General features: G+C 37.8%; 1 pseudogene; it reads right to left on the bottom strand.

The window, feature by feature from the left end:
- Positions 1-8061: 8061 nt before the first annotated feature.
- On the bottom strand, positions 8062-10160 carry LOC145782376 (uncharacterized; annotated as a pseudogene).
- Between the last annotated feature and the right edge of the window lie 17642 nt (positions 10161-27802).

The following is a 27802-nucleotide window of genomic DNA, read 5'->3' as shown; positions in this document are numbered from 1 at the left end:
GATCTAACAGCTTCATTACTCACTGACAACTTTGCAGTACTCAGAAAGCCTTTATAGGTTACTGGTGCTTAAAGAAATGTTGTAATGCTTACTGCACAATAACTACTACCGGTACCTAGTTAAACTTTTATAACTTCATAAACAACCATCAACCCAGCAGTGTACAGAACACAGCAGAAATATAATTAATAGTAAACACAGGTCTATCAAGTTATAACTTCATCTTTGCTTGGAATGAAAGAAATGAAATATAAAGCAGCAACGATTTGAAATCACAAACAAAATACTGGCAACTGTCATAAAATACTTATATTATACTGGTATCTAAATGTATGCTGGTTAGACTTGCTGATAGCTACCTCTGTAAAGTCAGGAATATTTATAATTACGGGATCGTAAATGCTAAAAATGAAATGCTAATTAATCTATGAGAAATGCTATTTTGTTTACTGTTCACAATTTTTTAGCAGTAAACAAAATATGACTGCACAAATGGAATAGGCTACAAATAAGACAAACACTTTTTATGGCCTACAGTTAAAGGCAGGTGAATTGATTATTACACTACTCAATGTCCGCTTATTACTTGCTGACCTTTGAGGTCAGTTTTTGAATTGTTTGCCTTACTTTCGGTGGTCGTTCTTCAGCTTGTGGCCTGCTGGTCACTTTATCTGGTTCTTACCACAGCAATTAAAGACATGGGTAAAGATCGCATTAAATGCTTCATGGTTTCTGGTATATTCAAGGTTTAACATTTGGCTCAACATAACTTTTGAAAAAAAAAAACTATGCAAAGAGCTTGGAGAAAAAACATTCCCTTGTTTAGAACATCTGCAAAAGTTTTGCAGCACGTCTGCACCATTGGTAATCATAGTAAACGAATGTACTCCAATTGCAATAATGGCAAAGCAAAGTTTGCTTGGTTCTGACAAACCTCCATGGTCAGCCATTTCAAAGAATTCCTCTTTGAGAGTTTTGTTTATCTGAAATATTCAAAGCAAGAATGTTGCTAGTTCAAGCCATCTTTTTTATGAAATGCAAAATGAAATCTTGGTACACAGCAAGGTTACACCATTCTAGAACTAAACTCCCAGTTGTAAACCAGTAACATTCATTCTGAAGTTAAGCTTAAGAAAACAAAACACCCTGTAAAACCAAAACGTTAAGCTAAAAGTGCAACAGCCTTAATGCAGCTTATGACACTTCAAAAAAGACTTTTACCTTGCAAGTTATACCGGTAGATGTAGAAAAAATATTTTATTGTTAAAAGAGATATCAATAGACCAACCAAACTTTCAGCTAGTCCAGTATTACAAAAAGTATTTCATGTGTCTTGTTTAGTTATTGGCAGACTTCATAATCAATCGTACCTCACTCTTAAAGTTTATGCTAAAGAGAAGCTAACCTACGAAACATGAACGCTTTCACCTTATGCTAAAGAAAGGTTTTAATCTATGCTTTTGCAAAATTTAGACAAGGCATTGCAATTAAGTTATGCAAAGTCTTATATAATTTGCCCATTTATGACAATCGATTTAAAATGAGCTGTCTACTTCGTGGTTTAACCTATAACAGTAGCACACAAAGTATGATGACCCTACCAGTGTATAAAGTGGTTTCAGTTCAACAGCTGCCAATTCCAAAGTTCTACCACAAAATACGAAAAAATAAACAACCAAAATAATTAAAACATATTTATCTTAAACACACCGTCTTGACTTTAAGTATTCAATTGCAACCAACCTGTTTTATTTCAAATACTGGTAATTTTACTAATGTTGTCGTATTTTAACTTTTCTTCAAGATAATGTGGTGTTTTTAGAGATGTTTTGGTATAAGGGCCCAGCATCTCATTGGTACCGGGCCTAAATTATCTTCTTAATGGACAAGTAGGCTACACGCGGTATGATAAACTTTAACAACTACAAAACACATTGTTATTGAAACGCACAAGTCTATTACCTGTGGGCCCCCTGAAACTCCATTACAAAATAACTACAACACATTTATCTTAAACACACCTTTGTGGGAATTGGGCTCTTCTTGATTTCAAGTATTCAATTGCAACCAACCTGTTTTGTTTCAAATACAAATGATTTTACTAATGTTGTCGCAGCCTATTTTAACTTTTCTTCAAGATAATGTGGTGATTTTGGAGATATTTTGGTATATAAGGGCCCAGCATCTCATTGGTACCGGACCTAAATTATCTTCAATGGAAGTAGGCTACACGCAGTAAACTTTAGCAGCTAAAAAACATGTTGTCACTGACGCGCAAAAGTCTATTACTTGTGGGGCCCCTGAGATGGTGGGCCCGGGGGCCGGGCCCTCCCCTTGACACAGCACTGTATGCAACCCACTTTTCTTGGCAATATTGATCACCTCCAAGGATATGTGACTGCTATGATTGTCAAATAACAGTATTCCAGGATTATTAGGGGAAACCTTCTTGTGTTTTATAAAATGCTGCATGGCTTGCGGAAACAATTCCGAATTCATCCAACCCGATGAAGCAGCAAGCCCACAGCCGCCAGGTGGAGCACCATTTAACATACGATTTTTAAAGTTAACTCTTGGAAACACATAGATTGGGAAAAGATCATTTCTTACTGCGTTTATGCAGCAACACGTGGTAACTGTTACACCTCTTTCTGCAGAGGTGATGCGCCCTACCTGCTTTGTGCTTTTTTCTGCAAGCACTTGATGAGGTTTAACGCGGGCCAATATTGTGCCTCAAAAAAGAGTTTGGTATTTTTTTAAAAATGCCTCCACTACACTTCTATTGAAACCCATGCTACAAGCAAGACTGGTAGCCTCTGAATTACGAAGAAAGAGTTTGCCACACCTTTTCCTAAACCCATGCAGCCAATTTTCACCAGCGTTCTGGTTAATGTTCCAAGACTCTGGATACTTTATGCTTGTAGCTTTGGCGTACTCATCGGCCAGTTTTTTGACTTGAAGTTTTGACAAACCATGAAATAGCTTGGATGAGTGAATCACATGATCAGCCAGGGCTTCTTTCTTCTTGTTGACGGAATACCTGCAAAAATTCAGATGTGTTACCATATAGTCTAGTTTAGCCTGCTACATTAATTCACAATCATATCAGATAGAAGTAGCCTACTATAATAAAACCACTAATAAAATTAGCTGAAAAGAGGTAAATTGTTAACGTTGTTCTGATGTTTGTAGCGGACGCGGTAGTTAGCATGCGCGCTCATATGCAGCCGTCCGTGCTGACGGCGACATTCCTGGCAGAACCGAGATCAGAACTGGCGAGGAATGACCAGGACACGATAGCCTTCTTCACTGCCTATTTTATTGACTAGTTGACAGAATAGCACTTGACCACAAGATAGAATCCTTTAAGACTGCGTTGTTTATTAACTTGACTGCTAGTTTCAGAAGAACAGAATCCAAACGTAGTAAAATGAGAACACCGAACTATTGACAATTCCACTACCGAAATACTAGCATGCTGGCGTACTACATTATAAACTTCATCACAACAAAAAGAACTTCAACTTGATTACAAATAGAATAGTCTGAGTTGAATAATCGTCGAATCGTTTCAAATAGTATAGTGAAGGATCATAGTTGCAGTTTCTTAAAAAGAACTCTAGTTTTAATTGGAGAGGCGCGTCCACTTCCACAGGCATTGCCAATTCTACATGTGATCATCTAACATAATACAACGGTGTATTCACTAGTCGATGAAATACAGTGGTACTGCGATTCAGGCACAATGCAAAGATTGATTACAAGACTGCATTCCGAAAGTACGCGGTATTTGTTGATTGGAATGGAAGATTCTGGAATACGACATGACCTCACAGTGACACGCGTTGCGTCAGAGAAATTTAGCTCGGGCGCCACGTGTTCATTCAACTAGTCAAACAAAGACAATTAGTAAATTTTAACACTAGAAAGTTAGTCACTTCCCTAGAAATTTTGACACTTCCTCCTGTCCTTTTTTTTTGTGTAAGAAATGGAAGTGCATACTCAAAATAGGTGGCTCAGATTTTCTGTTGAGAACTTTTCCAAAATTGGAAGAGGTTAACCGAAATCTGTTGGACATGCCATAGCGGTGTATCATTTTGGATAGTTGTCTGTTTCTCAACAATATGTGCTTGCTCTAAGTTAATACTTGGCTTTTGCGAAAAGTTACTAAAATAAGCTGGTAAATCAGCCGTAAAATTTTCAAAGTTTATATTCAATGGTGCCACTGGCAAAGATGGAGGTACTACAGCTTTGTCAATTGTAATTTGAAATAACGACTTTACTATATCGCTGGAAATAAACTGAAATGACTTACTGGTACTTCCAAAGTCTTGTAATTGTTAGCTCAAAGGGTTATTTTCCCCAACTGCACCAAAAATAGTTTCAACAAAAGTATTTTCTTGATTAGAAGGTCTATTTAGTATGTAACTGAAAGGAGCACTGGATGATGAGGAAGACTTGATTTTTGTAATATTGCTTTCGCTAAGAGGTTCTCTAATATCAGTACCTCTAGCATCATATAGTCGGGTTTTGATTGGGCTTTTGAGTCGCTGCTTTCCATGATCAGTATCTGCTTCAGCAAAAATACACTGCATCAGTGGTTCTGCTGTAATCACTTTAGGTTTATGCCATTTCTGTTCTTGGCTGGTGCATGATGTAGCAGAAGGAATTTCTTTGATGCCTTGGACACGAAAATGATGTGGTTCATATAACAAAGCAGCAACATGGCTGCATTTTCCACCACGTCTGAAACAATTTAATGGATACACATAAGTACTAAGCTTATTCTATAGTTTTGTAAAGTACAATCAGTGTGGCAATATAGCTTTCTTTCTATCAGCGTTGCAATTGGACGCTCCTGAAGTCGCAACATAATTTTGAAACATTTGTTTCCATGTTTTCCAAGTATATGGCAAACTGCCTGCACTAGCTAAAAATGGTCGAGGTGGTTCCATTTTTATCCTCGTTGCCAATGTAATGTACGTTCTCCCAAACGTTACCGCTGCTCAACCAATCTCATTCAATCTCTGCCACCTTCTACTCGATTCCCATTGTCCAGCGATGCAGCATGCATGCGTGCTGAAGGCAATCGAGAAGAGTGTGACTCATCAATTAGCACGCGTGCAGTGAAGCACGACACAACATACTACTTACAAGAAAACAATCAATCAATAATAGTATATTTACCAAAAAAACAAAACACAAGAGTGACATAAAATAAAAATACATGCAGTGTTTGAGTTTGCTTAATGATTGGGAGACAACGAAACGACCATACGGTTCACTAGTCAGCTGCCACTTCACAATTAGCCAAGAGGTGAAGGTATTTAGATAGAAGTATTTAACCCAACATTTAGCCAAGGTATTTTTATAAAAAGATGCTTACCCGGCTACACAGAAACAATTAGCAGCCATCACTTCTTTGGAGCCAACATTTGTTTTAGTTTCAACATCATGTGGCTTTTCAGATCTTCTATGGTTTCTGTAGCAGCCATGAAAAATCTTCATTTTCATTTGTTGATATTTCTTTTAAGTACTCTTCTATAAAAAATTTATAACCACGGTTGAGGGCTTTTGAAGAAGGTCCAATCCAGTTTGATATATCTCCAACATTAAATGAAGGGAAAGATTCTAAGCGCTTTGTCAAATAATCCATTTTGCACAATAACGTTCAAAAGTATTTGTAGCTGTTAAAAAACCGATTTACTCCGGTTAATTAATATTTAGTGCAAGTTCAAGTGACACATTGTTTTCAGAAATATAATCAGAAAATAATGTGCAAACATTAGTCTTCTTCAAGGAATTCTAAACCAACGGCATTTAGCTTACAACCCAATACACTACCGGGTCATTCCACGTCAACTGATCCAAAAAAATTACAAATTTTAACCCACCATCTTGGTTTTTCTTGAAATTGTATGAGGTTAAAGAACTTTTCGTTCTAATTCATATGAACTAAATATTATGAAAAACAGATAATATTTTGCGAAGTTATGGGTCATAGAAAAGTGGTACTTTTTGTGTTCAATGAAGCGGAACAATCAAGAAAAAAATGGTTGCTTAATTTTGAAGGCATATACTTAGTATTTTGAAAGCCATACAAAACATATTTCTTGTAGAATTACATTGTACTAGATCCTTGCTGTCCAGTGCGAAACATAAGAAGAACAAAAACTCAAGAATATACCCCATTTTAGGGGAATTCCTCAAGGGGCTGCATGAAATCACTCATGGATAATGCTGTTTTTAAATGCTCATATCTCAACGTGTACACCTGCTATGACCTTGGGTATAACATCTACTGAAAGCTCTTAATGAGGAGAAACACATACTAAAATACTGTGACTTTTTTTTTGTATATCTCCCTAAAAAGCTTTCAATTGAAAATGGAAACACTTTTTAGAAATTTTTCTTACACATTTCCAGTTTAATGATGATAGTCCGGTTAGAAAACTTTTTTTATCCAAAATTTTACTATTTAAAAGATTGAATCAATCCTGCTTAGCATTAAGCAGTATAGTATATCTAAAAATATGTTTAACTATGTACAAAACTACAGTAAGGTGGCCCTTAACTGTATGTAAAAATATAGCAAATCTCAATGGGCCACCCCATCAATCTGTGCCAATTGCCTCAAAATGGCACAGTCTGAAATATGGTTCTGACTGAACAACTTTTAGAGGTGACCCTGTGATGGTAATACTGATTTACATAGCATAAATAAGGCCTCCCACACCATGACCCTTATTTCTAAGATTTGTCCTTATTTTGAGGGACTGTCTGTGTCATAGAAAATCTTAAAAATATGGGAAATATTTAGTTAGTGCAGAAAAAGATTCATCAATCACACACACAATGTATTATTCCTAGAAACTATGTGCGATTGACGAATCTTTTTCTGTTTCCAGGTTCTTATTTTTTAGTTCATATTGTCGGCAGCCCTGGGTATAAGGCTAATTAAAGCATGAATTACAATTGCTAAATTTCAAGGCTTAAAGGCCACCCCTCAACATTTTCTTATTAAAAAAGTTTCTACCAGTTTTTACTCTGTTGAAGGAACAGTTTCAGAGGTGATCTGAGTAAATTTAACAAATTTAATTTTAAGGGCCATTATAATGTACTGCACAATAAAAACAAAAGTTATTTAAGTACCGATACAAGTATATCATGCACTACCAGCATTGTTGATACAAATTTACATGGCTTAGTTTGAACAAACAATATGGTGTATATTGATACAGTACAAGCAGGGTAGAAATATAACAACGAACAATGCAGTCTATAGTAACACAAACATAGTTAAAAATACAGTCAACAAAAAATATAGTCCATAGTGATACAAAGAGAGTAGAAATACAATCACCAACTTTTTCATGATAGATCAATAGCCTCTAAAGTAATGGCCTAATGTCTGTGGATCCAACAAACCATATATCATTTTGATACTATCTCTGAATAAATAAGATGATCTCTTGATATCACAGCAATGCAAACTCATTTAGCTTCTAAGCATTAGTAATTCTTACAACTACAATATTACACATAACTAGCAAGATATGATAGTAGAAGGCATATGCTGGTAAGTGGTAATGCACTACAAACAAATGAAGTAGAATACCATACAAATCAAGAAAGGCCTAACGTTTATCGAAATCAATAGGTGATCAGATGTTCCAAACAAATAACTTGGGAAAAATGAATTGGCAGAGACAAGAATACAGTTGAAGAGTTAGTGTTGGTAAGTTAGAGATCTGCTTTCAAACTTAAGTCTGTAGTTTCAAAACACTTAATTGGTAAATCCATACAACCAACTTTGATGATCCCGCAATTATATTAACAGATTCATAATCGAAAGAAAACTAAAGATATAAGATGGTATTAAAGTAAAGAACAATGTCACTGTATCTTTTCAACACTTAATCTCTTGCTTTATCTCTGCCCATTCTTCCTTTCCAGTACACGATTCTAACATCTTCACTCAATCCAGCTGACTATTAAACGTGAACTATTTACATGAAAACGTAAGTTGTTCACTGTATAATGTATGTTGTTCCATGTTAATTAACATTTGGCCCGAAAAGCCACCCATTTATCACTTATCATTTTGCTTGACTGCTTGGAGAGATGATACTGTCCTCTAGATGTAACGAGAGTTGGGACATCAATGTGACACAATACATGTTGAAAGGGTACCCAGCAAAGATCTTGTTGCTTGGGCCAATGGAAAGAACGAGATGAACCATTCGGATGCATAAATGTAACTAGCACATCACCGTTTGTTCTGTCAACCTCTTTTGTCATTGCGATGTACCATTTATTGCTGTAGATGACAGATATAAATTGACTTTCAGATATATCAACCAAAGATGCTTCTGTGGTAGGTTGCAAGTCAACCACCAAAGAGAAATGTTCATCACAGCTAATTCTTTTCATTCCCAGTCTGTGAAATGGAAGTGGCTGGAAATGATGAAAACCACGGGTGCCTTTAATGGTAACAGCTCTCTTAAACTGGTCAATAAGTGCAGGTTTCACTTTATCCAAATCTTGTTTAGAAATGTGGACAAATTTGATGCTTGGCAATTTATCAGTACAGTGGGCCATCATAGCAGCAAGATCGGGAATTTGATTATTCAATGGTCACCTTAGACTTTCCATCGCTGTAGATCGTTTCACAGTCCCACCAATGCCATCACATGGCGATTTGCCATGGCTGGTGGCAAAAAATGACCAGGCTGCTTGAAGTTTAAAATCCTTTTCATGCTGGCATAGATTATAAAAAGCCTTTCGGTTCTTATATTGCGCAGCACATCCATCAGTGAAATATTCAACATTGTTCAAATTAGGAATTTTAGTTTTAAGAAAATCAATAGTGCTCTTCTGAATCAAATATACCATGATAACATCATGTTGTAGTTCTTCTGAAAGAAAGCAAATACTAGAGTGCTGCAACTCATCTTGATCATTTTTGTAGTAGCATACCACTGGATGGACTGTGCAGGCTTGGTGAGTCCAGTGATATCCTTGAGCTTCATCTTGAATGTGAAACGAATAGTTTTCGGCAAAGTCCATCAGAATTATAGCTTCGTTATGTTTGATTGATTCTTTCCTGTTTTTTAAGTATAAAGACTGTGAGTGTGAAATGAAATGATGTGGAATTAGTGCCAAAAGTTTCGAAGAGAACAATTCAATAAATTCTGAAACCGATAGTTGCTGAGATGTTAATTCGGTTCTATCAACAGTGACTCATTGCTTAAAATTGATATTTTCATCAATGTCATCCAACTTGTCTGTAAGCTTTGCCTGGATGGTTTCTATTCCGACACATTGATTGCATTGTTGAAGCATGCAATCCCTGTTTGTGACATCGCAAACTGCCAGCCTTGTCCAATCTTTGTAGGATTCTTCGATTTGTGCAGCATGCCACAGCAGTACAACATTCTGGTGAATAGTGCAGACACATACTGTGTGTGTCCCTGAAGATCCAGCACTGACACACCATTTCGGTCTCAGTGTGCAAAATTTAGAAAATCCAACTTTAAGATGAGCATTTTCTTCTTTGAACGCTAAGTAAAGCTCTTTCAGAGTACACAACAGCAATCTTTTTTGCTCATACTGATTCTTTTTTTTGCTTACCCGATCTTTCATCCCTGGCAATATTCTACTATTTTCGTTGTTTTGGAAAAAGTCTTTTACTTTCTCAATGGTAGCAGTTGGAAGTGACTTTCCTTTTCGTGAAAGTGGCATTGTACACACACCACCAGAACTTTCCGAAATACGAGCAGTTCTTATCATCCTTTCGCTGACAGAAAAAAGATTGCCAACTTTTTCTCGTGATAGATTCGTAGGAGCAAGTGTTAAAACCTGAATTTTTTCAGCTCTTGTGCTGTCACTGCTCTCTATTTTTGTTGCATTCTTGTTATCATATTGTCAAAGGACTTTATTTTCCAGTCATTTTTCATGGCAATGTTACTCTGTTCTTCTCCAAGATCACTTTCATTAACATTCAGTGCCTTTGACAGCTTAGAAGAAAAAGCTTTATGCACACTTTGCAATTTGTGTTTGCCGTACATCAGTTTGCTGGAAGAGAGAAGGCCATGTAGCTTCACAGGTGATTGACCAAGATTTTCAAGGTTTGAGTTTTCACTGAAGCTTGTATCCATAGTCATTAGTCACTTCAGACTCAATTTCTTGCTGTTCACTATCAGTCGAACTACTAGAATTTGTAATTGAACTTACATCTTCCTCATTCAACAGATTATTAACCTTTATAATACATTGAGCACACATCTTTTTCCCAGGCACAACTCCCAATTCAGGTTTTTTTGAGTTAATGACATGGTATCTTTCCAGTGTAATTGGGCGCAAAGCAGTTTTGGAAGGTTTTCTGTGGATTAGAAATACATCACACAATTTCTTTTAAAGAGCAGAATACCTGTCAATATAGTTGTACTTGTGGAATATACAAATGCTGTCCAAAGTTCCTTTCTTTCCCAAGTCTTTCAGAACACAGATGTGCAAAACCTCCCTTTCTTCATCTGTGAGTATGTTTACAGGTAGTAATCGCTGTCCTTGTGAAGGATATGCCTTTTGATGACAAGTCACACCCAGTATTTTACCAACACTACATTTCTCCATTGTAAACTATTTTTTAACACTATCAGTAGCATAATATGTCAAATTTCTAAAAACGAAATAAAAAAAATTTGATTAACGATATTGTCAAGCATAAAAAAAAAACTATTCCCAATATTTTATCAAAGATGCTGCTGAAGAAGAACTTTTATTTGAGCCTACAAACAACCTTTTACCTAGTGTATACATCGAGATATTGCTGTTTGATATATGGGTTATGCATGAGTGCACACAGGGGTACCCCTGTACTAAACTCACCCCCATTCACTAACCCCCAACACATTATTATAACTGAAGTCATAAACTTGTTCTTAACAACAAAAGAAATAACCTGAACAAGTTTTAAGGCAACTGAACTTTCACCCAATGAGCTAGAGCATTTTAAAGAGTAAGCTTACTTAAAATTTAAAATGTTCCGCTTCAGTGATTAGGAAAAGCTTTAAATTTCAAAGTGCCATAATGTGGTCTGTGGTTGACCGTTTTCAACTTTTTTTTTTTTTTTTTTTAATCACAGTTTGCTGAACTATCTACATGCAAAATCTTAACAAAATCCAAGAGATTGGGTTAAATGGCCTGGATCACTTGACATGGAATGACCCTACCAGCAGTTTTTCATTACCTAGTTATGTGCAATTAGAAAGCTCAATACCATTATGTCACTTGCCCTGTTTTACTTGTAAAAAAACATAAATAAAATATAACAATAAGTTTGTTGTTTTTCAACGTTGGTTTCACGTTTTTACGAAACCCTTGTTAGCCGCTAAACAAGTTATCAAGAATTCACAAGCAATTCGGTGCTTGCAAATGAAGCCGCAAGGGTGATTATTTTCCACGTCACGCTTCGTTGCACAGAGCTGCGGGAAAGGTCTATAAGGAGACACATTGTGCTTATGACCTTTTTTAAATGATCAATTACTTGAGTTGGGACAAACATTTTCTAAAGGTGGTATGTCTAACACCATTTGCTTTATAATCCTTCAAATATCTTGCAAGTGTAGTACGATTAACATTATTATTATTTGCTCCAGAACGAACAGATTTTTTAACTTTATCACATCCTCCACTGCTTTTTTCATTTTCTCCTCCGCAAACTGACCATTCTTCTTGTGCGATGCCATCATTGAATGCTCACCAGCTTGAATATTCATTTTATAATATTTACCGCTTCACTTGCACTTTGCAGTACACCTTAATTTCTGAAATAAATTAAACGTGGTTGTTGTCCCTCATTCAGGCATTGTTCTAACCCATGAACCATGGGTTAAGGGACAACATTTTTGATAGACCGTGGTCCGTGGGTCAGAACAGTCAGTGACAAATTTCCATCTGAGTTTTACTTAATTAGAATGAAGTGAAATCTAAAAGAACTGGACTGAATCCTCAGCTATGTAGACCATTGCAATTTCTGAATTGAATATACTCATACTAGCTGTATCTTAGTTTGTCCAAAGCTCCAAACTCAACCGTGAAAATTTACTAAAACACCTCAAAATCACCAGCCACTTTCTTACTTGCAAAAGTATAAAAGATTCAATCCAGAACTTTCTGAGAATTGAACTAATAGCAATTTATTTAGTCGATAAAACATCTACAACAACGCTTTTCGAATTTGGAAGGGGGTGGTTCACGGGTCAGGTATGGTCATCGGTCCACACTTTTCCCTAATCGTGAGACTGAAATAAGCAATGTTATGATGCGCAAAACTTGCTCAGCATTATAGGAACACTATGTCCGCATTACAAAGCTAGTTGCATACTTCCCACAAATCCACATGCAATGTCATTCTTTATTTCATCATTTTTTTTTTAATCTCTACTTTGAAATTCTCCCTGAAGATCAGGCTGGCGGCTAGCGCTTGTAAGCTTAGCAGTAAACAACTTCTCAACTTTTGATAAAAGTTCAAGAGCGTGCAGATACTTTTTCTTGCATTGCCTCAATTACAAAATTGATTGATTGACCTTTTTTACTTTCGAGTCTAAAAAATTATTTTTATGTGTTGACGGCTGTTTATTGAATTAACACGTGGTAATAAGAGAAACTAATATCTCGATTCCACTGGTGATACTATGTACTGTACATTATTATCTGTTTACATCGGACGTAGCGAAACACGCTTGTCTTTGTCAGCTTTAATGTCTTCAGCGATCATATTGTTTCATTATTTTTTTTGGTTTGTTATTTAAGTGACCTTTCTATTTTGCCCTCAGTTATACAATTATCCGCATTTTGTCAACTTTTGTTCTGTACGCTAACGTTTCATTTTCCATTCAAAGCGCACATCGTATGTCGAAACGTTTATTTTTGTTTTCACTGCCGCGGGTTTTATCACTGTTATTTCACTTACGACGTTTAACTCCAACCCCTAAACACCATCCTCAACTTTCAAATCATGTTTTATTTTGGTACTTAATTTTTGTTGCTTTATTTATGTGTCGTTGCAATGTGACTTTGTAATGAAATCATGAAAAGACTTTGTTTGAGCCTGTTGGATGAAAATTATAGATATGAAGTAAAGGCGTTAAGAAATTTTCAAGCTGACCGCTTGACAACGACTCACAATTCGGCAGTTCGATCAAATTAGAGTTGACTACCACTGCCAAACCAGTTAGGCTATCCAGTAGTAATATGTGTTTTAAAAAGAATATTGCATTGTTTTCTTGTCATTATGCCTAGCTTGTTTGAAGCTATAACCAACAACAAGCGATGTAGGCCTACCACCGTCCACCACACTTATGAACAAGAAATTGTAAAACTTTTGAAGGTTTATGTTACGCTTGTAGGTAAACGTAAAGGAATTGAAAAGAGGTCTCAACACGAGTAGAGCTAGAATGAACTCAGGACAAATCATTGTGTAGCTACCAAGAAGTCCTGCTGCCGTAATTACCAACTACTCACAGCCACAGGGCGGCACGACGTAATCAAGTGCACGTGATCCGGTGCAATGCACTAGGCAATGACCATAACGCAAAATAAACGTTACTAACTATTCTATATGTAGCCGACCCCTGCAACACTGCTTTATTATTTTATTACGGTTGAATGCCTTCCACGTGTATTCATTGAACTTGAGGTCACCGGACCAGCAGTTTGTCTGATGTAAGTGAATGACTGTGCGAACGGCTTCGTGCTAATAAAAGTTATATATGCACAGATATTACATGGTGTCAGAAGTGGGATTCGAACCCACGCCTCCATACGGAGTGTTGAATGTGCATAGTTTAGCACTAGCATCGTCCAACATGATCTGCCAAAAACCAGAGAGGGCATCAAGTTTTGAAAAATATTTTGCGTTGCCAAGCTGTGAAAGCAGCTCATCTCTAGTGGGAAGATTATAATGTTCTCGCATAACCGCTTTATTTAAATCTCGAGGGTCAAGACAAAGACGAATCTGATCAACCCAGTAACGTGGTTTTACCTCGACGTTCAAATCGAAGTGTAAAATCTCCGAACAGATTAATTGAAACAACGTAAACTTGGGTGAAGGCCAAAGTTTATTAATACTTGCTCAACTGCAGGGCAAGATAGTAGTGGAGCCAACAATCCAGTAGGCTACATTTCTAATAAGTTATATTTTTTTCTCTTTGTATTGTACATTATCTTTTCTTTACAATTACTATTATTTGCTTCATTTTTTTGTTGGGGAAGATGTTCTATATGTAGCCGACCCCTGCAACACTGCTTTATTATTTTATTACGGTTGAATGCCTTCCACGTGTATTCATTGAACTTGAGGTCACCGGACCAGCAGTTTGTCTGATGTAAGTGAATGACTGTGCGAACGGCTTCGTGCTAATAAAAGTTATATATGCACAGATATTACACTAACTGTATCAGTTTAAAACGTGCATGGATAATGAGGTACATGACAGTAACCAGCAGGGCCATAAAAATATAAATAAACAATCTTAATGAATGTCGTTGTAGTTTCAATTCAAAAATTATTGGTGCTAAAAAGAAATGTGTAGAGTAAAAATTGCCGGCTGCTAGCGCTTAAGTCTACTGCTGTATCTTAGAAGACTTTATATTTAACACAATTATTACATCTGTTAAATCGTGTTACGCTATTTCGTGTATACATTGCATTTATCCTCGTTTTTTTTAACTTAACATTTTTTAACTGTCGTGCTGTAATATTGCACACTAGTTCAAGTGTGTTTGCTTGTTTTGCACTGCTGTTGCACACTCTTGTTTCACCACATGCCTCTCTGTTGCCACCAAGTTGGAACAAGCTATTACAGTTTTTCTACCACGATTGTTGTCGGATAGGTGTCGCAGTTGTTAACACTGAGTCAGGTCTCGACCTCGTCAACTTGCGACACTGAAAGCAAGCGACTGTGCCTAGGCAAAATACTTATTGGTATACCAAATAATTGTAGCAGCTAACGCAATGGCTATATGTTTCTTCGGTGTTGTCTATTGTGTTGCATCTGTAATTGTAGTGTATATTGTCTTAATGAGCGCAAAAGAAAACATGATTATTATTAAGAATTATATCGAAACTTGTCAGTGTTAATCACAGCCTACACAATTTTTTGTGTGTGCAGGTTTGTGGCATTTGATTTTAAACAGTGGTTAGGAAATAACTTGATGGTTTGGTCCCCGCTATGTTTATTTTATGTACGGTACGATTTGAATTTGCATGGCAACATCACCTTTGTTTACCATACATCTAGTAGCGGATATAGAAAAAACAATTGGGCGACCACCAGAATTTCAACGACGCAAAATTAGTAAAACAAAAAGTTGAGGTCTGGAAAAGAAAATAATTTAGCAGGGAATCTGGAGAACTTTTCCCGAGAACATTTTGACCAGTTTATAAACGACTTTGGTTGCTACGGTTTTTGACCAATGCCCAGTGTAGTACACTTTGAGTTTGTCTGGTTCATCGTCAGGAGGATTCGAACCTGCACGGACGAAGTCCTGACGGCAATCACACCGAAACATGGCCGTCGAAATATTCCAAACCCTTCAGTACGTCACGTTTTGAACATTTGTCTTTCGCTCCCTCCCTTACTTTGTGTTTCTCTTTGTTGAGTTTAATTGCATTGGTCTTTCGTTCCCATGTGTTTTCGTAACCAATAACCGCATTATTGTAAATACAAACAATGCCTCAACCAGCTCTTTACTGGTGAATCGGAGCCTCCATAGGGATATGATCAAACGCCCGCCTTTGACAACAACAAACCTCGATAAATCAACTCTGGATCGGCTCTCGGGGTGTGCAAACTGTGCATTTGAGCAAGGCATTCAAAAAGACTGCTCTCCATTCAGGGGCACCTAGCGGGTGAAATAATTCAGTCAACAAGACTTCAACAATCGGAAACTTCACTTTGTCAAACTCAGTGACCGGGCCGCGAAATTTTTTCCCTACGAACTTTCCGTCTCATTTGCATATTTCTGTAAGTGCAGCCTGACGTGTTATTGCTTTAAGTTGCATTGTAATTTACGTTGTTGCTGATTGCTTCGTTGTTGATTGCTTTGTTACGTTGCCTTAAGTTCCTTTGTCGTTTTTACTGGTGTTTATTTTCAGTCTCAATTCAGTTTGCAGTTTATGTCGTCAGAACAACCTAGTTGCATTTTAGCGTAATAAACTTCTTAATAGAGGAATTGTAGATGGTTTCACTACATTTTATTACGCTAATAAAGTATGGATCTAAAAGACTTGCGCCCTAGACTCTTAGCTGCGGACCCGCAAAGTAAAGACGCTAAACGACAATGGGTGCATTGGTACAAGTCTTTTACAATTTATCTAGAAAAGCTCGGAGAAGTTTCAGCTGAAGACAAGTTGAATTTGCTTATAAATCATATAGACGCTTCAATATATGAACTGGTGTGTGAGACAACAAATTATAATGAAGCTATCGAACAACTGAAGCGCCTTTTTGAAAAGGTTTCTAACCCCATGTTTTCTCGATTTGTTTTAAAAACTAGGAAGCAGAAGCCAGATGAATCACTAGACGAGTACATGCAGACCTTAAAGCGATTGAGCCTCTCCTGTGACTTTCGGGCCGTATCGGCAGTTGCGCATAAAGAGGAAGCTATACGTGACTCGTTTATCGCTGGGATTTCAAATCACATTAAACAACGCTTGCTAGAGGACAAAAATGCTTCGCTACAACAAACTTTTGATAAAGCTCGATCCTTAGATGATGCCCAAACGTTTTGCAATCGTGTCGAAATGACTGCGAGCCAGACTCCGTCTTCACTTGATTGTGGCGCAACAGCTTTTGAAGCACGTCCTACCTTTAAAATTGAAGATTCTTCAGATAAGGAAGAAAGCTCAGATGTTAGCGCCGCGTTGGTTGAAAAGTGTAACTATTGCGGAAATAGGCGACATAGTAGAAGATATTGCCCTGCTCGTGAAGTTATTTGTTTCAAATGTTCTAAAAAAGGTCATTTCTCAAAAGTTTGTCGTCTTTCCAGGGTAAATCGAAAACCTATTTATTCATCTGCTTCTACTCCACGAGATGTCATTATGAATATGACAACCGAATCTTTCGACACCCACGCAAAGGTCAACGTCCCTGTTACAGTTAACGGAGTTCAAGCCAATGCTCTTATCGACACTGGCTCTACCCTTTGTCACATGAGCGACCGTTTAAGAAAGCGTCTAAAACTAAATCTTGAAGAAAGTGAATGCCGTATTGGTTTAGCCGTGAAAGGATGTTCATCGCAAAGTTTAGGAATTTGTAACGTAAAAGTTGCGCTTTTTGGACAAGAGTATGATAATGTAGGAGTCACTGTTTTGAAAAATTTGCTCACCGACCTAATTATCGGACAAACTTTTATGAAACAGCACAAAAGCGTAAATATTCAATTTGGAGGGCCTATGCCAACGTTACAGATCGGAGCATTAGAAGCTATTAAAACGTCTACTTCAATACAGCTTTTCAAACACTTAAGGAAGGAGTGCCATCCGATTGCTACAAAGCCTAGAAAGTATTCTCAAGCCGATAGAAGTTTTATCTCTTCAGAGGTGCAGCGACTTTATAAGGAAGGTTTAATTGAGCCGAGTCGTTGGCCATGGCGAGCACAACCTCTTGTGGTCACTCAAGAAAATCACAAAAAGCGTATGGTCATCGATTTTAGCCAAACCATAAACAAATTCACTTGTTTGGACGCGTATCCTTTACCTCTTATGTCAGACGTAGTGAACAATGTTGCTAGGAACAGCATCTATACAACGCTAGATTTAAAAAGTGCGTACCACCAGGTAGAAGTTCCTCTGCAAGATCGAAATTACACTGCTTTCGAAGCCGATGGAAGCTTGTGGCAATGGAAGAGAACGCCGTTTGGTCTAACGAATGCAGTACCTGGTTTTCAACGGATAATGGACAACATTATCAAAGACTACGAGTGCAAAGGTACGTACGCTTATCTTGACAATATTACCATTTGCGGGAAAACCCAAGAAGAGCACGATCAAAATTTATCAAAATTTCTTGCAGTAGCTCGAGAATGCAATCTAACTTTCAATGAAGCAAAAAGTACTTATTCGGCAGATACAATCGACTTGCTTGGATATAGAATCTCTAAAGGTACTTTAAGTCCTAACCCCGAAAGAGTGGAATCTTTACTAAAAATCCCGCCTCCAGGCCTAAGTAGTAAACAACAGCAGAGGATTGTCGGTTTATTTGCGTATTATGCGCAATGGATTTCGCGTTATTCTGACAAGATTCAGCCTTTAATTCGAAACACTACCTTTCCTCTGAATGATGCAGCCTTAAACTCTTTCGCGACGTTGAAAGCTGAATTGGCTCAAGTTACGCTTGGGGTGATAGATGAAGAAATTTCATTTACAGTAGAAACTGACGCATCTGACATTGCCATTTCAGCCACTTTAAATCAGAACGGGCGACCCGTTGCTTTTTTTTCCAGGACACTCAACAAAAGTGAAAAAGTTCACTCAAGCATAGAGAAAGAAGCGACGGCAATTATCGAAGCCATTCGAAAATGGAGTCATTTTCTAGCGGGACGCCGATTCAAACTTGTCACAGATCAAAAATCGGTGGCATTCATGTAGGAACATTCATCATCATTCATTCATCATACATCATACATTCATCATTCATCATACATTCATCATTCATCATACATCATACATTCATCATTCATTCATCCTACAACAGCAACAACCATGGCAAGGTAAAAAACGCAAAAATTTTGAGATGGCGACTGGAACTATCACAGTACGATTATGAAATTGTTTATCGAGCAGGGAAGTATAATACTGCTCCCGACACTTTATCTAGAGTGTATTGTGCAACTATGATGGACAATTCGTTGTATGAAATTCATGCGGCCTTATGCCACCCTGGAGTAACTCGCATGCATCATTATGTTAAAACAAAGAATTTGCCTTATTCTATTGATGACATCCGTAAAATGACATCCGCTTGTGAAATTTGTGCTGAGTTGAAACCTAAGTTCTACAAGCCAATTGAAATTCCATTGATAAAAGCTACGCAACCTATGGAGCGCTTAAGCATCGATTTCAAAGGACCTTTACCTTCTGCTACGAATAACAAATACATTCTGACTGTAGTAGATGAGTACTCTCGATTTCCTTTCGCCTTTCCTTGTAGTAAAGTAGACACTGAAACTGTAATCTCGTGCATGTCTAGTCTTTTTGCAATGTTTGGTAAATGTGGTTATGTGCATTCGGATAGAGGTGCATCGTTTATGTCTAAGGATTTTGTGTCTTACATGTACAGTTTGCGTATTCCTACCAGCAGAACCTCTATATACAATCCACGGGCTAATGGCCAATGCGAAAGATACAACGACCGCAGTAGCGGCGCCACGGGGGGGACTGGGGTGGACATGTCCACCCCACTTCTATTTATGGTCAATTTTGTAATTCGTCGAGATCCGATGAGAAAACTCGGGGGGTGTATGCAGGGGGTTAGGGGGGCCTAGTGACTGCGTCATAAATTAATTTCAACTTCTTACTTATGAATTACTGTTGCAGCATTGACATACGAAGAAATAAAGAATCTTCATGGTTATCGCTCTATTGTATTGATTGACTGTAGTCTAATTTTACCATTTTGAGGTGATGGCTTTTATCACAGCTGAGACACAAGCTTTGTAAGACCTAATAGTCAAAGGTTTTGATGGGGCCACCAACATGTCAGGCAAGGATGAAGGTGCACAGCAACACCTAATTGCAGCGGGTGCCAAACCGTCGGTATATTTTCATTGTTTTGCACACCGACTAAATCTTGCGCTTGGGCACAGTGTTGAAAACGTAGCGACAGTCAAAACAATTGGTAACATCTACAACTTTATGGACTGTTCTCCCAAGATACATTTTTTTGTATAAAGAGCATTTTAAAAAGGATGGAATCACGTCTGGAAAAATTGCATTGCGCTCGTTATCTGATAGGCTACTAGATGGTCTCATTGGTCTGCACGTTCAGATGATCTGGATGTTGTTATTAATGTAGCCTATATTCAGCACTGCTGTCAATGTTCCAACAAATGTCAAACGAATGTAATGGTGTATCTACTGGATGTTTGTTCCGCATCAAGCAAACTGAATTTGTTACTGCTAGTCTAATTCTTCATAAATGCTTTTCGTTAAGTAAACAGGCTTCAGATTATTTAAAAAGTGAAGAAATGGATTTCACCACTGGGGTTGCTGAATCAACGACTTGACAAGAGCATTTGACTCACTGCGTTCAGAGGAAGATTTTACCAAATTGGTTTCCAACACACCGTTGTTTGCGGATAGAAATCAAATTACCAGTGAAACCACTACGCCGGCTAAGCGATGCCGCTACCCACCAAGCCATTTCTGAGATGGTCAGATATTATTGATAGGTTACAACAGTCTTCCGTGGAGTGAATCTGAATCCATTACAGAATAGTTAAGACGAGATTTTTCTTTATCCTTTGACAGAACGCTGAATGAACTTAAAAAGCGTTAGGCTATTCGGATCAAACATGTGAATTAATGTCAAATGCAGCTGCATTTTATTACACGCACATGTCTCCATCAAATTTGCCTTAAGTTGAATATTTAGTCAAATTCTATAATTTCCATGAAAATCAGGTTGGGCAGCAATAGGATCTTCTTTTTTGGGGTCAGCTAATTGTCACAACTGGAAACTAGAAATTGAAAAGCACCAAAGTGGACCGTGTGATTGTGTCTGCCTTCACTTTTGAAATTGTTTGGACAAAACGATCTTAAATCATTTGTACAGCGATTTGTTTCAAATTATTGCTACTGTTGCTACTTTGCCCATGACTGTGGCATCTTGTGAACGTATCCACAGCAAAATAAGACAATAAACTATTATCTGCGACCTGCCATCATTGCAAAGACTTGAACATCTGGTGCAGATCAGCAGAAGCGAGACATTGCCGACAACACTGGTCCTCAAAAATGGTGAAAGCTTTTCAACTGACCTGCGAGCGCAAAATAAAACTTTAGTGCAGTGATTCTTAACCAGTAATGTACGCGCATACAAAAAATATTGACGCCGTCAGCGTTAACGCAAACGTTTGAAAAACCATGCGCCGTATGCGTCAACGTAACTTGTAAAAAAAGTTGGCGGCGTCAGCGCATACATTAACGTAAACTAATTTTGTTTGCTAAGTGCCAAACATTCACACGGTATAAACCACTCGAAACAAAGAAGTTTTATTTTGAATTTCCACGAAGAAACGTAAGCATCTGAAAGTGTTCATCAGACATTTTGCTGTGTTTTGGTTCCAATATGTCTTTGCCCATTGAAAACGTTCTTTCAACTGCAGCGCTGGAAGGTATTGGCGTGTTGTAGCGAAAAAAAAACATTAAAAAGTAGCCTATGCGTTGACGCTATGCGCTAAAAAACCGCGAAAACTTTACGGCGTAGCCTCAAGCACAAACTATCCAAAAAAATGTGGCCGCGAGCGTTAGCGTAAACAAAAAGTCTACGCCGCATACTTGCGGTGTAGAATTTGCGGCGTATACGTAGGCTACATCTCTGTTCTTAACCTATGGCAATGGGTATTATTAGGTACCGGTAATAGCCAGGTTTTTTAAAATTCTGTTTAAGGGGCCACCCAATAAATTTTTATGAGGCCGCCTATCATTGCAGCAGCTCCATGACATAAAATAACGACAAGCTTGCTAACACAAAGATCGTAGTTGGCAATTCTATGGACCGCAGAGGAAATGTATGGGAGCGTTTGGCCCCATTCTATTCTTTTGTTCATATTACCTCGAAATATTTTTGTCCACCCCACTCATTTTTGGCTGGCGCCGCCCCTGCAACGACGTAATTTGGACTTCTGTAAAACTTGCTTTGAAAACTCGAGATCTTCCTATTTCTAAATGGGAGTGTGTTCTACCTGATGTTTTACATTCTATGCGCTCTTTATTATGTACTGCAACAAACGTGACGCCACACGAGCGATTTTTTAATTTTCAGCGTCGTTCAAGTCTAGGTCTTTCCATACCTACTTGGGTTAAATGTCCTCAAAAGGTTTTATTGAGACGACACGTTCGTGCTAGCAAGTATGAACCGCTTGTCGAAGAAGTGGAAATGACTCATGCAACTCCGAACTACGCGCACGTTCGTTTCGCGAACGGACGCGAAACCACAGTGTCAATTCGTGACATCGCTCCAACTGCTCGTGGTGGCCTTGACGAGTCGACTCTTAGTTTGCCGGATCCCGGGAGTCCAAACGAAGGGATAAACAATCCATCTGTGGAATTTCCCGAACAAATAACAACTAATAACACTGGTCTACAAATTTCAACTTTTTTTTTCAGGTTTGGGTTTTGACAACTGATTTTGGCTAATTTTGGGGCGCTGAATCCGAAAATGAACTCAGATTTTCTCTATCACATCAAGTTTTCTTTCTATCGTTGCCATTATTTTGTGAAATTGACCAATTTTTACCCTTTTTAGTGCAGTAAAATGTCAAATATAATTATTTTCTGACAGCTATAAACTTTCAAACATAGAGATATTTTTACACTAAATCCATAAATTGGTTCAGATTTCCTCTAAAATAAAAAAAAATTCTGTTATGATAATCGTAATAGGACATAGTGGAGATTGGTAGCGTTGAGTTTTTCCATGCTGGTTTGAACTCCCTGTCTTGGCTTCTCAGGCGTTATCTATGGGTCAGCTGCTATCTCTGTGCAGCAGGGTTACCAGATGTAAATTTGGCAAGGAGCCAACTGCACGTTCAAAAAGGGCCAAAAAAGAGCCAACTTTTAAAACAAGGGGCCAAAAATAGGGCCAATTCAATTTTCAAGTACTGAATTAGCAACACATTCTTAGTGTGAAAGGGTATAACAAAATGAGTAAATATCGTTTGGAATATCCAAATCTGGATTCGGCATTGCGGCAAGTTCCTCGCTATTTCTTCTTCAGAAGCATCGTTTAGTGAAGGAGAAAGTGAAATTGTTCAACCAGCACCCGAGGATCTGTCAGACAAGCCTTCCCAGTTTAATCAGATGGAATTAAATGATTTAGTGAGAGATTTGTATTTGCCTTAGCAATCTGCGGAGTTATTGGCATCAAGGCTACAGGAAAGGAAACTTCTCAAAGCTGGTACAAGCGTGACATTTTATCGATAGGACATTCGGTGACAATGAAAGAAGAGTATCAGAACATCAAAACCGTTCTTGAAAAGTTAAAGTACCATGAGCATGGTTGGCTCATCTGTGTAGGTTTAAAAATGGTGTACTTTTTGCTGGGGCAACAAAGTGGCTACACCAAATACCCATGTTTCCTATGCTACTGGGACAGCAGGGCCAAGGATCAGCACTAGAACAAAGAAGAGTGGCCTCCAAGGCTCACCTTGACACCTGGAGACAAAAATATCATACGTGATCAGTTAGTTGATATCAAAAAGATCCTCTTGCCTCCTCTTCACATCAAACTTGGTCTCATGAAACAATATGTACAAGCTTTGGATCATGAAGGAGAGTGTTTTAAGTGTTATGCTTTTCCTGGTCTCAGCAGTGAAGAGAAAAAAACAGCTGGGATTTTCAATGGACCACAAATCAGGCAATTGTTAAAGGATGAAAATTTTGTAAAATCAATCTTACCATTCGAGGCTAGAGCTTGGAATGCTTTCGGTGCTGCTGTGAGAAATTTTTTGGGAAACAGAAAAGCAGAAAATTATAAAGATCTGTTAAGGGAGCTACTGCTTAGTTTTGAAGATTTGGGATACAGGATGAGCATCAAAGTTCACTGTTTGAAGAGCCATGCGGATGAGTTTCCAGAAAACCTTGGGAAAGTTAGTGAAGAACAGGGTGAACGTTTCCACCAGGATATTAAAATTATGGAGGAACGTTTCAAGGTCGGTGGGATTGTCATGATGGCCGACTATTGCTGTAGTTTTAAAAGAGAAATTCCAGATGCTGCTCATAAAAGAAAGTCCCTCAAAAGGGCATTTTTAAGCTTGTAAGTGATGAGTTCATATTTTATAAAAGCTCTTTTTTTGACTGTTTCTGAACTCGCCCTGCCCAAGTCCCTTTGAGTCAATCTTTATTTTGGCACTTTGCTATTTCTGTGTGTGTCTTCAGAATTTCTGCACTCCATTGGAATGTCTATGTGCATATTGTGTGAACTGTAGGCTATAATTCAGATAATACCTTGTCACTGTCCTATCGACATGTTCGTCAGCATAATGTAGCGTTTGATGTTATTATGGTTGCTCTTTTGCATGTCTATTTTTTATTCCAAGGCATGAAATTTTAATAAAGACAACGCAAATTTGTTTGAATATAATATAGAATGCTTGTTTGCTAATTAAAACTAGATTATTGCAGGTAAAACAATGTTTATTGCATCAGAATTCCTTGTTTTGACAACAGAGGGGGGGCAAAAAGTGATTTTTTTCAAAAATGAGGGATATTTCATATCTCAAAAACGTGATGTGGTAGAGAAAATCTGAGTTCATTTTCGGATTCAGCGCCCCAAAATTAGCTAAAATGTGTTGTCAAAACCCAAACCTGAAATTTTGTGTAGACCAGTGTAATGAGTCTGTCAATGAAGATGCACCTGCCCCGTCATCGGAAACTCATATACCGACTGATTCCAGCGAGCGCCCCATGCCCCGGCGCTCATCTCGTTCAAGGCGACCGCCAAACAGATTTGTAAATTAATTAAATGTATTTAATGTATTAGCGCCTTTAATTTTTGTTGATCCCTATTGATAATCTATGGAAGGGGTGAATGACGTGTTATTGCTTTAAGTTGCATTGTAATTTACGTTGTTGCTGATTGCTTCGTTGTTGATTGCTTTGTTACGTTGCCTTAAGTTCCTTTGTCGTTTTTACTGGTGTTTATTTTCAGTCTCAATTCAGTTTGCAGTTTATGTCGTCAGAACAACCTAGTTGCATTTTAGCGTAATAAACTTCTTAATAGAGGAATTGTAGATGGTTTCACTACACAGCCATTACTGGTTGCGGCGCGCGTAACTGTTTTTTACCGATTTTCGCCCTCACGGCAGCCGATACTCACGCTCCAGGTCCAAATCTAAACATTGAACCTGAAAAAAACGTAGCCTGGAGACACACCTAATCAAGTCAAATTTAAAAAAGTTGAGAAAAGAAATCGATTATAGTCTAAAAGTAAGATTTTCCGATTTGATTAAGAAGTAACCCTAACCTTACTTTTTTCTTAAAAAGCTTTTGTGCACCGCAAAATTAATGTAAAGAAAAATTGACTTCGATGGGCGTCGAACCAATGTCCTCACGAATATAAGGCAAAAGACGAAACTACTGAACCAAACACGCCAACGAAAAATGTTTGCATTCACACGGTATAAATACAAACTCTATGCGAAGTAACAGACAGTTCGTGGGAAAAAAAATCTAAAACCGGCCTGCGTCAGTGGCTCAAAGCCTCTACAAATATGGGAAACTGCCAGGATTAAGCTCTCAAAGAAGCTTTCTCAGTCCGAGGCTCAAGATTCCCTCAGTCATTTAAGGCGGCAGATGGTGCTTTTGCGCCATTGGTTGGAGTAAGGTTAAAACCATTTTTCTATTACGAGGAAGAATAATTTGCTTTTGAAAAAGTTTTGCTTAGCCGTTAGTTTAGGGCAGTGCTACTCAAACTTTTTAGTACGGTAGGCTACAGCATAGACCGGCAGAGTTCTTGTCATCCCGTGTAGGAAAAATGTGAGACCTTAAAACCAACACCCTAATTTTCGTCAAGTTAAATATTTTTAGGTTGAGATCAATATATGATTTACAAAAGACCGCAGCGATAAAACATTAATATTTTTACGATTTTCTGTTTTGAACTGCCAAAACTAATTTTCAACACACCAGGCTTTTGTTTATATTAGCGCTTCCTCAATGCTTTTTGTCTTAAATGGTTGTTATTTGATACAAGTAAATTCTGCAACTTATCAGAAATTATTAATACTCAAGGGACCTTTAAACCAGCTAGTCCAAGGGCCTTTTAGGCCAATGATTGGCTAAAGCCAACAAAATGGAGAAATGCTGGTTGGTTTTGAATCTTTATCTTCGGACTGACAAAGCCTTGATAAGTTATTCCTGATAGTTTCGCATAGCCTACTTGTAGGCTTTTGACGCAGGCCCAGTTAACGAGGTTGACAGAGTGAAGTTTCCGATTGTTGAAGTGTTGTTGCCAGGTAATTATTCCATTCATTAGGTGTCGCTGAATGGAGAGCAGAAGGGAAGGTAGTTTGATACACTTTTGCCTGTTAACTGAAAATTACGTGACACAAACTATTAATTTTAAGCTGAAATGAAAGTCTGATCCCTTACACACTTTTTAAAAACATTCTCACTTTTCTATTTTTGTTACTATTTTTAATTGAAGTTTTAAAAACGTCACTCAAATGTATCAATTTACCTTCCACGGAAAGTGAATTGATACACCCAGAAGGTAATTTGATACAGTAAAACTAATATAGAAATTCCCTTTGACAGCAAAGCAATAAATGAAAAATTTATATGTGGTTGGCGACTGGCGTACTTGGGTACAAAGATGACTGTTGAGGCCCACGTGTGCGGCAAAGCCTCTGCTGTAGAATGGACGTAGGAAGGATGATGGACTGGAGTTGTTATTTAAGGTTCTGGCCTTACGCTATTCTCGTTTTTTGAAAGCAAATAGCGTGTAGGCCTACGAAAGCCTATATAACAGTGGCGTATATTCAGGGTGTTCAAGGTGTGCACTGCATGCACTGCACACCCCAAGAAATCTAGAAAAAAAGAAAATTTCCATCGGTTGTCGATGTTCTTTACTTTCATGATATTCTATTTCTAACATCTTACTGCATGCTGATTGCTTTCTTTTCAATTGCAAAACTCTTCCCCTTCTAATTTTAATACTCCAACGTTTGAGGTCATTGCCTTTAATTTTTTTCGGTCATTAACTTTAAGCTGGGTGTGCACTGACAGCTTAGCGAGTGCTATTTAAAATAAACAATTAAGAAAAATGACGTCACAAGGCAGCGAAAACAGCAATAGTTTTAGGTCAGCCAGGCTGTGCACTCGCTGATCTGCACACCTTGGCGCGTCATTGGGGGAATCCCAGGCAATGGCAAGTTTTAGTTTGTTGGATTAGAGTTTGAGGTGATCAGGTCAGGTTGAGGTGAGGTGATCACACAGTCGCTTTTTTTGCAATCTGTATGTAAGCATATTGATAATGTGATAATTATATCAGTAAAACTTCGGAAATACCAGTACATCTTAAGCATTCCATATTATTGAATTGTGTTTGTATGTTGCTTGATAAATGCTACGATTTTTTTTTTGCATATTAAAGCTGCTTGTCATCAGAAAAAACACTATTGTGCTTGAATGAACATTCTTGACGAATATCCAACCAAAGTACGCTTTTCATTATTTAACAGACTTCAGCCTTCAGTTCTAAAGGCTTGTGCACGGTGTCCAGCAGGCCCTCTATTTTCGTAGGCCACGGTTTGAGGTGATCGGCGTTGGAAACAACTTTTGCTAGAACTGAAGCAAAAGTAAACTTTCTACGACGATGTAATTCAAAAATTTATTGCACAAACAAGAAGAATCGAATTATGCTATAGATGAATTTTCCTTCTGTAGTCGAGGTGTTAAACATTTTCGTTTTTACTAAGTAGTACGGCGGATAAAAGTACAGCCGACCAACATAGCAATCGACTTTCTTTTCTTGTTTATTATCGAGTTGCTTTGCTATTGTTTTTTGTTTTA

This window comes from Aplidium turbinatum, chromosome 13 (assembly GCF_918807975.1).
Source record: "Aplidium turbinatum chromosome 13, kaAplTurb1.1, whole genome shotgun sequence".
Lineage (NCBI taxonomy): Eukaryota > Metazoa > Chordata > Ascidiacea > Aplousobranchia > Polyclinidae > Aplidium > Aplidium turbinatum.
This window is presented reverse-complemented; position numbering and strand designations above follow the sequence as displayed.